Here is a 12,685-nt window from a genome sequence, read left to right as displayed (position 1 = left end):
CGACTATCCTTACTAAGGGTAAGGGTCCTTCGGCTTGTTGTAGCATCCAAAAACATGATCCCATACTTCATGGTTGCAGAGGACAAAATTCTATGAACTTTGAAAAAATAAATTTAAAAAAAAAGTTATTTTTCATTGTTGAATTTAAATTTTAAATTTTAAATTTGTGAGTTATATAGAAGTTTGGTAACCATCCATTTTCAAAATCTTGGATCAAGTTAAAAAAAATTATTTTTTGAATTTTTAGATATTAATTTTTTGATTAAACTTAGAGGGTTGTGGTGTTGGATTGTTGATTTGATAATCAATTCAACCAAAATGACCGTAAGTAAGGCTTAAAATCTTACCATTAGTAAGGAAAGTGTTTTGTATTGAATTATATGATTTCATATATATAGATCAAGATTAAACATGTTTTGTAAACTTGGGTTAGAAATTTTTGAATGGGCTAATTTTTTATAAGAATGATCTATGTCATAATGATGAGAAGGCCATTCTCAATAAAAATCAACCCGTTCCAAAACTTACAACCTACACAAGTTGAAGAATCGTAGATCATCAATTATTTGCAAATCACTTTTAAAAAGATTAGAAGTTTCAGAATTGGCTGATTTTTTTTTTTGTTGTTGTTGTAAGGATGATTATCTCACCGTAGAGATAATCCTTACAAAAAATCAGTCCATTCCAAAACTTTTAACTCCAATTTATAAAATACGTTGAATCTTGATCTCGTCCTTATATATATAATGTTAATGTCTAAGACCTCATGAGGACATTAACATTATTTATCACATTCACTTTTTAATAATACTCCTGTATATTTTATATTTAATGAAAAAGACAAGTGTATGTTAGGTCTTTTACATAATAAATACATTTATTATTCTTTTAATAAGTGATTTTATTGGACAAATAAATGAGTTAATTATGTTGACAACGTTAAACTATTCAGATAAGCATGACCAAGTGACCTTTATAATTAAGAAATATTATAGAATTGGCAAGGGATTACTGCAAATCCGAACAAAAGAATCTCATGTTTGGTTAGAATTATAATTAACATGATATTCCCATATCAAGATTAAGAGTATAAGAAATAAGAAAGAGTTATATTTCGAGAAGGAATGAAGATGATTGCAATAGAAAGATTTGAATTGTCTAAAAGATAAAGATCAATTGCAAAATTTTCGGGAAAAGTAACCTAATGAGATTAAAAATCCCTTTATCTATAAATATAGAAAAAAAATTACATCGAGAAAAGATTTGATTCATTCTTTAACTCACCCTTTAATTATTCTTGCTAATTTAATTTTCAAAGGGTCTTAATTTGAAAAATCTTTACGATTTGAGACTTTTTGCAAGAATCAAACAAGAATCATCATTGAGATTTGAATTTGGGGGTAAGGTAATAATTTTTACCAATACATAGTCTATTCCTAACCTCACAAATATTGATTTGAAGATGAAACTTTTGGCCACTCGATTAAGTAAATTTTATATGCAATTAGTATGGAGGTGAAAATTCTCCTAGCATGAGTCACGAGATCATGGTTGTCTTCTTCTCTGATTACACTCTTCATTTGAGAGCCAAACTAGTGAACCACATTTGATGTCCTAACAATTTTTTTTTTTCATAGAGAATTGTATACTTTTACTTATGTTGATCCTCTTTTTATAAGAATGGAAGTGCGAAGGTGTAAGCTTGAGCCATTTTGTTTGGTATTCTTCGCATTCTCGTGTCCTCACCCACTCAAGATTGTTTCTCCTTTAATAATTCCTGTGCCTATTGACTTTGCAGTAGTCCCTTAATTTTTTATGTATTTTTGTTTTTGTATTTTGCTAAGTAGATTGATTTTTGATGTATGGCATGATTTTTTCTTGATTGATATCTAACTTTAAATATCCTCTTTTATCCATGTTGGAGTGACTTTAAAAATTACATTGATTTACACTTTGTGAAAAGCATATATGATTCCATTTCCATATACACAGCCACGTCAACAAAGTGTGAATCGATGTGAATTTTATAATCACTCCAATATTACTCATTCTCTTTGTGTAGATATTTTTCCTTTTTTTTTTTTTTTTTTTTTTTTTTAAATTTATTTGGGGCATGGTACTCAGATTCAATAACTAGAAGAATAAAGTTCCAAGTGACCTCAAGATTGTACCTTACATCACACATCCTAACGTGTATAGAAACCATAGATGCTTTTCACTCGAGATATCTTGAGGTCACTCCAGCACGACTCTAACTAGAAATCATAAATAAAAATGACATTTTGGTGTTTATGTAGAGAGTGCGATTGACAAGTGGCATTTTTAGACATGATCATAAGAGCATTGTCCTTTCTTAAAGACTATAAATAAACACATATGGAATTATCAAAACTCATATACAAACTAAGGGGCTGAGACTGAATGCCGGATTTATTGCTTGGTTGATTAAATAAATAAACAATAACATGTTATGCCCATTAGTGGGTTTCATTAGTTAAGATGATTCAAAGGAACAATAGAAGGACACAGAAAATTCTTAAGGTTGATATATTATAATAACTCAACCTTGAGGTCGTGGAGACAACTCCACATTCAAAAATAAAAAAAATAAAAACGACAACATGAATTGATTCTTTAAAAGGAGAAGATAAATCTAACAAAGTCTCTTTCGAGATGCCAATCTAAGTAAATTTACCAGCGATGCTAACAAAGTTGCTGACTTGCTTGCTTCCTACCAGGTTAGAGTGGGTTGTAGTGATATCGATTGTGAGTTACTTCCGAGCAACCTTGTCATTATTTTATTTTAGGATGCTTGTGATGTTTTTTTTTAGAGGTTGTAGCTGGTTTGGGTCTACCTTAACCTTGTTGACCCTTAAAGAAGAAAAAAAAACCACAATTCACGTTCAATAATAAAATAAAATATTAAAAAATTGTTGTTAACACCCAAACTTATACTTATTACACTCTAATTTCTTAAATTATTTATCATACCCCAATTAAAGATTGAACCACACTTTACAAAAGTTTAACTCAAATGATAATCTTAACCTTATAATGCTTGTTCAAACAATTTCAGTAGTTGTTACAATTACGATTAGGCTCATATAAAATCCTTAAAAATAGAAGAAAGAAATCTAGCCCAAAAAGATGTGAGAGAGCTTCTTTTGGCACCTCGACTTTTACTTAATTCTCAATCATTCACTTATTTTCTGGGGTGAATCTCTATTTCTTGCCTTGAATATGACAAAATTCGAAGTTCGGTACACTGTTCATTTTTATTCCCAAACACATGTATTCATCATTTTTATAACCTACGAACTAGTGAGCTCGTCACTTTTAATATCTACAAATTCGTAGATATACCAACAAATTCATTGATTATAAAAGTGATGAATTCACTCAAAATGCATGTTTTGGGAATTAAAATGAACAGTGTACCGAAACTGGAATTTGGACATAAGTTGCACATGTTTTGAAAAAAAATCTTTATTTTCTTTATTTTTAATTGTGTTGTAATAAGTAAAAGTCAGGGTGCCAATATCAGTTCTCTAAAAAAACACATCTTCTTTTACATATTTCCATTACATATATTTATTAGAAATCAAATTTTAAATACAATACAAGACTTAAGAAACAACCTTAATCATTCACTTTAAATAATATAAATATATTTTTAATAATGGTTAAATAACATTTAATTGTTGTCACTTCCATTGTACTAAAATGTTCAATATTGTTTTGACATTGAAACTATAAGAATCTACTAAAAAAGTGTAAAATAATGGTTTTATATCTTTGAACGAGCTTGCCAACACATCTACTGATGTGTTAAACTTATGCTCTTAGAAGTTAACGATGTCTAAGTTTGAAGAAAGAGTGGGCCTTAGTGGGCTTTGGACTTTGTGTTCCATGGGATCTGATTCGATAATAAGAGACAAAATTAATTTTTTTTCTTTTTTTGATATATTGTGTATATCTATATTTTATATATCAAATCGAGTTGTTCTGATCCGGATAGAGTTCAATCGTCGCAAGACCAGATTAGAATCCAAATAGGAGAACTGATAAGGGTCCAATCCAATAAGTAACAAATTGGTTATAGATCTAATAAATTTTTAGAAGATTGGTTTCATATCAAGTTTGATTTGATCCAAATTGTGGATGTAAAAACTTGCACCACCTTGAGATTTCCATTGAGTGGATTATTTTTTCTTCCTGTTCTTTTGTGTGTGTCTGCAACAACGCCTCTCCAACTCCCAAGTCAGGAACTTAGTATAAAAATAATGTAGTATTTTGTAAAGAAAAAATTGCTTACCTTTTAGTACCCATTTCCCTTGTGTTTATAGGGGTTCCATCCTTCGGATCTTCCCTCATTTCCTTTCTAAATCCCTCCTTTATTGTTTTAGTAGTTCCTTTTTATTAGGAATGTATTTACCACTTGTAGATATGTGATTTTCGAATTCGAAGATTACCTCTAAGAGGATTTTGAATCACTACACCATTCTTTTTTATAAAAAGGTGTGAATGATCACTTGAAAATTATTTTTTAGAAAAAAATGTCGTTTTGGCATTATAGTAACTCTCGTACGGATTAAGATACCGATCCACTTAGGTTAGGTTAAGGCATTGACTAGGGTTAGGCTTGTTTTATGGTGAAGTCAAAATGAAATTTAGGGATTGAATCTTGGTGGGCTTAGAACATTTTCGACTTTAAAGGTTAGAGGGATGAGAGATGGAGAAGGGCTTATAAGGTTTTATTGTGGGTTCATAAAACCTTTGGGAGTGATTGGGACCTTTCGATTTGATCAAAATACTGAATTTCGAGGGGGGTTTGGACTTTTTAGGCCCGTTGATTGATTTTACTAGAAAATTTGATCATTTTGGATCCTTTCGAGTGGGGGCCCATTCAAATTGAGGTGTTTACATCTCTCATTTCATGTTAGTTCACCCCTTCAGATCAGGGATCTCCCCTAATCTTCACGAATATGACCAAATCCCTTACTTTTAGGGATTCTATTGACAGAATCTCCCCTCTATGCTTCGACCCATCTCTCTGAATTCCAGAATCAATCTCCCATGCATCTGACTTCCCATCCTCCTACTTTACCAAGAAGTGAGATTTGGTAGGTTATATTCTTCTTGTATTCTTGGGGATCGAAGCTCAGTACTTCCCTTCCCAATGTGCCATGTGTCACTCTTTGATGCCGTACGAAAAATACACTCCACACAAACCCAAAGCATTGACAGCATAGACATTTCATTTGCTAGTTATATAAGAGTTAAAATAATTCATTTGGCTTTTTGGATTAGTCTATTAGAGACGCATAAATTAAATTGGTCAGTTTAAGTGATAAATAAAGTGAGTACAAGTTTTTTTTTTTTTTTTTTATTTATGAACTTCATAAATTTGTTTGGTTATATTAGGTACTATTTATTTCTTGATTTTTTATGGCTGGAATCAAGAATTTTATAGATCACAAGATTAACCGTGAATCATGATTTGAGATCTCAGATAATCTTGAATGTCTGAGAAGTGACAAATTATGGATAATACTGCACAAACTTCTTCTGGATTTTTGCCATAAGTGCGACTAGCCTTACTAAGGGTCCTTGGACTCACCTTGTGACATCAAAAGACATGATCCAATGCTTTATGGTTGAAGAGGACAAAATTCTATGAGCTTGAAGGAAAAAAAAAACACATCATTTTGCATCGTTAAATTTTAATTTTTAATTTTTGAGTTAATGGAAGTTCGGACGCCGTCCATTTTCAAAACTTTAGATCAAGCCCCAAAAAATTTGTATTTTGAATTTTTTTTTTTTTTTATTATCCGAGCTCTTTGATTAATTTAGAGGGCTGTGGTGTTCGATTGCTAATATGATAATCCATTTGTGCAAAACGGTCCTTAGCAAGGCTTAAAATCTTTATTAAGTAAGAAAAATGTAAAAATGTTTCTCTTTTGCTATTTATTGTTTTAAGCAATTTGAGATTTTTTGTTTTCTTTAGAAAAATTTTAGGTTTTACTAATTAAATATTTCTATCTATTTAATTTATGGGCTCCAGGGAGAAAAAAAAATAAAGAAAAAATAATGAGTATTCCAAATATGGCTCATTAGTATTTGAACCTATTATGGGAGGATAATTCATCGTACCTATGGTAACACATGTTTTCTCGAGATATGAATCTTGAACCAACTTTAGAAGCTAAAAATATATTAGAAGTGGCCACGAAACCACTTCAATTCAGAAGTTGGACTCAGAATACCATGACATTACAACCTAGACGCCGATGGCAAAATCATGGGACTTTCTTGGCAACTACAAGGAAGTGCGACCTCTTGATCAATGATAATGAAGTGCGGACGTATAAGTGAATGGAGTTGAGATCAGGGGAAGTGATTATCAAATTCATCCTAAGGTAAAAATTATAAATTAAGAATACTAAGTATATTTAGATTCCGTTTAGATAGAAGGTAAAAAAATAATTAAGAAGGAAGTAGCTTTGAAAGAAAGTATTTTAGAAAGTAGAAAGTAATTTTTTTTTATATTTAAAAAATAAAAAAGAGTAAATATTTTAACATATAAAAGTAATTTTTTAAAATGAATCCAAATAGGTTTTATAAGTGTTAAATTTCTAAAGTCAAAAGATTACTTTTTTAGATATCCCCGTAAACAACGGACCGGGCTTGTATTTGGGCTTTGCCTAGTCCATAGACAATAGTTTTGTCAAGGGCTAGTCCAGGGAACGTGAAATGCGCACATCACACGCACCAAGTAAGTGAGGGTGTGCCCTCATGGATGACCCTTGAAGAATTAATGATTATCGAACTCACGACCTACGAGCATTAACCGTTTATCGGTCCAAAATTGCCATTGAGCCAACCCCTCAGGATTTTTTGTGTGTATCTAAAAGGACTCTTATAACCTAGAATCCTAGTGCACTTGGGACTGACTTGGCCGGTAGAATATTTTTGTAGGTACAATCAGACTTGAAGAATAAGAGAAAGAAGATAACAAGATTTAAATCGCATTATGAATCTCGAGGTACATTGCAATTTTTGTAGGTTATTATTATAATAAATATATAAATAAATAAATAAATAAATAAATATATATATATATGGGTCACATTCCTAAGACTCATATTGAGACTCACATTGCGACACACCGTTTTGTCTTATATGGGAAAAAATGTTTGGAATGAGCTGATTTTTTGTGAGGATGATCTCTGTGATGAGGGGATCATCCTGGCAAAAAATCATCCCATTCCAAAACTTCTAACCCCATCAAAATTGATTTACAAAAATTGGACGGTCTATAATTTTTCAACAAAAATTGGACGGTCTAGAAGTTTCATAATGAGCTGATTTTTGGCAAGGATGATCTCCTCACCATAGAGATCATCCTCACAAAAAATCAGCCCATTCCAAATATTTTTGCCCATATAAGACAAAACGGTGTGTCGCAATGTGAGTCCCAATATGAGTCTTAGGAACGCTGTTCTATATATATATATATATATAGAGAGAGAGAGAGAGAGAGAGGGTCCCGTTCGACACCCAACCATTTACCCAACAATTTGCCCAACATGTTTTGTCTTACATGGATTAGAAATTTGGAATAGGCTGATTTTTTATGATGATGATCTCTATGATGAGAGATCATCCTTACAAAAAATCAGCCCATTCCAAAGGGGCCAATTGATTGCGCTTCTAAACGCGGATTTTGGTGCGTTTGCGTAAAAATCCAACTTTTCCTCCGGGTTGGCGTGCTTGATAATGAAAGCGCCCTCGATTCGCGGGGTGCGCGGATCCGCTTTTGACCCTTGAGGTTTGGGAGTCGCCACCTAGTTATTGTGGTCTAGGAACCAAACTGACTCTAACATGGATAAAAAGAACTAATCTACCATAAAAAATCTGAATTCGGGGATCAAGTTACGGGGTTGGAAGGCGTTAGGCACCAACCCCGCCCGGCCAAAGCCGGTCTCTACTAACTTCCCAAGTAAATTACATTGCTAAAACCTAGATAAAAATAAATATAAAAAAATACATACCTTTCCGATAGCAAGGATTTTGCTCCCTCAGATCTGACAAAAAAAAAATTCCTTGTACTGTACTCCCTTGCTTCGTTTTGTCTCCGGATTTGACTTCGGATCTCCTAGATCAAGGTATCTCTTTATTTCTGAATCTGAATTCTTCAAGTTTGTTGCGGATTTAAGGGTGTTTTTGGAGGGATTTTAGGGGTTTTCTAGACTAAAATTGAAGGGGGGATGTTAGGTAAGGAGTCTGGGCTCCAAAACTAGGGTTTGTGGGGGGCTAGGGGAGCTTTTAGACCTACTTCTCCTAGGACTTTTGATTTGATACGAAAATAGGGTGTGAGCACCTCTATTTATAGATGTTTTTAGGGGTTGATTTGGATAGAGTTAGTGTTTAATTAGAGATCTTTTAATTAGAGTTGTGTTTTAGTTAGACTTATTTTAGGTAGAATTGTGTTTTAATTAAAATTATTTTAGGTAGAATTGTTTTTAAGTTAGAACTCTATTAGATAGAGTTATTATTTAATTAGAATTCTATTATGACTTTTGGTCTTATTTAATTGACTTTTAATGTTTTGACTTTAGTCTTAATTGATTGACTTTTAATATCTTGACTTCAGTCTTGCTTAATTGACTTTAATTTTGACTTCAGTCTCACTTAATTGACTTTACTACCTTGACTTAAGTCTTGCTTGATTTACTTTTAATTTTTGGAGAACCCCCTTCCATTATTTCTTTAATTCTTTGGACCCCCAAATGGAGGGGTCCTTAAAGAAATATCTCACGAACCCTCAACAATTTTGCCTGAGAGTCCGATTAATCGATTTTTTAGGTTCAAAATTTTAAATTAATTTCATTAATGTTTCACTTTAATTATTTAATGTTTTATTTATTAATTTCGAATTTTTTAATTATGAAAATTGTGAAATTACCGTTTTGCCCCCGGAGAGGACTTTTCACGTTTTAAGTCGGTTTTTAATGTTCTAGGATGTTTTAGAATCGATTTTTCGTAAGGAATTCAATGGAAATATTATTTTGTGTTATTTATGAAATTTTTTGTGTGAAATGGTCGTGAACTTTATGAGGGGCATTTTCGTAATTTTGTCGAATTTTGTGAAAATTAGCGAAATGATTTATTTGGTTTCGATTTGTTGTTTTATGTGTTTGAATGAGTTTTCCTAAGCGTAACGTAGGCTCTAGGGTTGTTTTGAGGTTAGGGGTATTTTGATAATTTGATAGTTTTTAGTGATTTTTATCGTGAAGCTTCTTTTTTATTTTCAAGATGATGATTTCTATGTTTCTGAGGTCGTATTTACCTAGCGTAGCGTGGTTTCTAAGTTTTGTCAGTTCGAGATACCTCATCCGGATTTCTGAAACATATCTGGTAACAAAATAAAGCAATGGAATACACATCCATCATTGGGAATCATTGCAATCGGGTTGACGAGTTGATTAATCAGGCGGATGCAAAAATGGGGTGTCTACAGATGCCCCTCTTTGGCAGAGGGTTGAAGCAAACTAGATAGCAAATCTATTTTGGTAGATAGTGCGATATCTGAATGCCAAAGCTAATGACAGTTCATTTTGCAGCCTGATTTAGCAATTCGTCAGGGCGTTCGGATCCTTGAGCGTAAAACTCTCCCCGAACAAAAATGTTGTCAGGTCCTCAAGCGTGAGCTTTCACTGACAGTGTCAGATCCTTGAATTTTAAAGAATTCTCCTTGACTAAAAAGTGCAAGTGTGAGTGTGTGTACTGTGTGAAATTGAGTAAAAATGTGTCAGGTCCCAGAGATCTTTTCTCACTGACAATAATGATTCAAAATTGAAATGCACTTATGCAATGAAAACAATCCTGGCAAGGTTTAACAATGTGGTAATTGGAGTCATAACAATGTAGGAACTTCGTTAAATCCTATTTGAAATTCTTTTTTAGAGTTCGAAAAAATGAGTTTCATTTATCGAATTCGAACCTATTGTAACCACGCTTCTCGGGCTAAAGGATTTAAATAATCTTGTTAATTCAATATGATTCAAACAAAGCTGGAGTCTCGATTCTCGGACTCCGACTAAGGTTCAGAGGAACTTAAACAATCCTATTAAAATTGGAGTTTCGCTTCTCGCACTCGAACCTAGTTTTGTAGGCACTTCAAAAAACCTACTCATTCTATGATTCAAAAAGTTGGAGTCTCGTTTCTCGGACTCGCACTTAGGTTTGTAAGCACTTCAAAAAGCCTATTCATTCTATGATTCAAAAATTGGAGTCTCGTTTCTCGGACTCGAACTTAGGTTTGTAGGCACTTCAAAAAGCCTATTAATTCTATGATTCAAAAAGTTGGAGTCTCGTTTCTCGGACTCGAACTTAGGTTTGTAGGCACTTCAAAAAGCCTATTCATTCTATGATTCAAAAAGTTGGAGTCTCATTTCTCAGACTCGAACTTGGGTTTGTAGGCACTTCAAAAAGCCTATTCATTCTATGATTCAACAAGTTGGAGTCTCGTTTCTCGGACTCGAACTTAGGTTTGTAGGCACTTCAAAAAGCCTATTTATTCTATGATTCAAAAAGTTGGAGTTTCGTTTCTCGGACTCAAACTTAGGTTTATAGGCACTTCAAAAAGCCTATTCATTCTATGATTCAAAAAGTTGGGGTCTCGTTTCTCGGACTCAAACTTATGTTTATAGGCACTTCAAAAAGCCTATTCATCTAGGATTTAAAAAGTTGGAGTCTCATTTCTCGGACTCAAACTTAGGTTTATAGGCACTTCAAAAAGCCTATTCATCTAGGATTCAAAAAGTTGGAGTCTCATTTCTCGGACTCGAACTTATGTTTATAGGCACTTCAACAAGCCTACTCATTCTATGATTCAAAAAGTTGGAGTCTCGTTTCTCGGACTCGAACTTAGGTTTATAGGCACTTCAACAAGCCCATTCATTCTATGATTTAAAAAGTTGGAGTCTCGTTTCTCGGACTCAAACTTACTAAGCCACGTTTCTCGGGCTTAGATTTATAGGAACTTAAACAATCCTATTAATTCATTTTATGATTCAAAATCGAGTTCAAAATTTGAAAGATCAAGCCTTTATTGGCTTATCATGCATCTGGATTCATAATTATCATTGGGCTTCACCGGACTTTTAAGCTTTTGTAAGATTTTCTTTTTATCATGTGATTAAGAACAAAAACTTTAGAATTAAATGACCTTCAAAAATGCCCCTAGTTTCAAGGTTGGCTTTAACTGAGACTTGACTACGAGACTGATGGAATGGATTACGCTTGGACTCTAATGTAGAAGCACTGACATTCTCTTAAATTTAAGACTCTTAAGACTATCATATGTGCAATAAAGAATTGATCATTTTCTTTCGAATTTCTTTTGAAAAATGCTTGAGCTGGACTTAAAAAATCTTGATAAATATTAGAATAAAAGATCTTCCTCTTCAAAGTGGTTGATGATTCTACATCTTCCATTAGCGAACACTTGAACAAGTAAACATACTTTTGAAGATCCTACAATGTTCAAGATGACTTCTGATTTTTTCGACTTCAATATTGTCTTTGTCGGATGTGAGCTCTTGGCTAAAAGACAAATACGTGGCTTGGATGGCTCTGCAGTTTCTGCACAAGCTTCCTTCTGAATTTTTCTTCTTGACGGGACCTTTCCTCCCATTTGATGATGCCCTAATTTTTGCCTAGATCACCTCTTTAGGTTTTCAATCTAGCGGGCTTTGTTTTTCTTTTTCTAATGATGCCTTAATTTTTGCCTAGGTCGCCTTTTCAGGTTTTCAACCTAGCAGGCTTTCTTTTTTATGGTTATGCCCTAAATTTTGCCTAAGCCGCCTTTTCAGGTTTTCGACTTAGCGGGCTTCTCTTTTTTTCTTGATGATCTTGTATAACCAACTCGACAACTTCTCAGTTCCCTGCACCTTAACCGAGTCAATTAGCATTCAGGATGACTTAATAGGTGGGCTTAGGATATGGTTTAGAAAGAAAAGATATAAGGCTCAACTTCCCAAAATGCCCCTACTTTGATATTCTTTTTTTTTTGTCAATTATTTTGATTTTTTTTCTAAATACCCCTAGTTTGGCATTCTTTTCTTTTTATCAATTCTTTTGATTCTTTTTTTCTAATGCCCCTAGTTTGACATTCTTTTTTTTTAAACCTTTCAATAGGGGATTTTCCTTTTAGATAATACTTTCCTTAAGAGAATACATTTTTCTTTTAATGACCGGGCCTGAAGTAACTTCTCAGGTTGCCTACGTACCCCAAATATTTCTTTTTTTCCTTTTGGGATCAGGTCAAAACGTAGTTCATAATAAGATTCCCTCCCAAGGTTGGTTGGTGTGGTTTAGAAAGAAATAGGCTATTTGATTTTTTAGAGGCTGCAAGGGGCTAAAGAAGGTTTTCTTTTTCTTGGTAAGACAGGAAAATGGTTCGACCAGAGAAGGCCTCCTTTGGTGAATGCTGCTTGACTTGGTCAAAGTTTCAGGAATTCGATATCTGAATTGCTCTGTCGAGCAAGGTCTTCTTTTGAGAATGAATATTCTTCAGTCTTCTTTTGTGAAATCGAGTACGATCGAGTTTTCTAACTCTAAAACTTCGAGAAAATCTTTTATTCTCTTATGAATGAAAATTCTCCTCTTTTGAGTGAGA

The sequence above is a fragment of the Akebia trifoliata genome, chromosome 12 (assembly GCF_017979445.1).
Source record: "Akebia trifoliata isolate Shusen 1 chromosome 12, ASM1797944v1, whole genome shotgun sequence".
Classification (NCBI taxonomy): Eukaryota; Viridiplantae; Streptophyta; class Magnoliopsida; order Ranunculales; family Lardizabalaceae; genus Akebia; species Akebia trifoliata.
The sequence above is the reverse complement of the archived record's forward strand: the minus strand, read 5'-3'. Positions refer to the sequence as shown.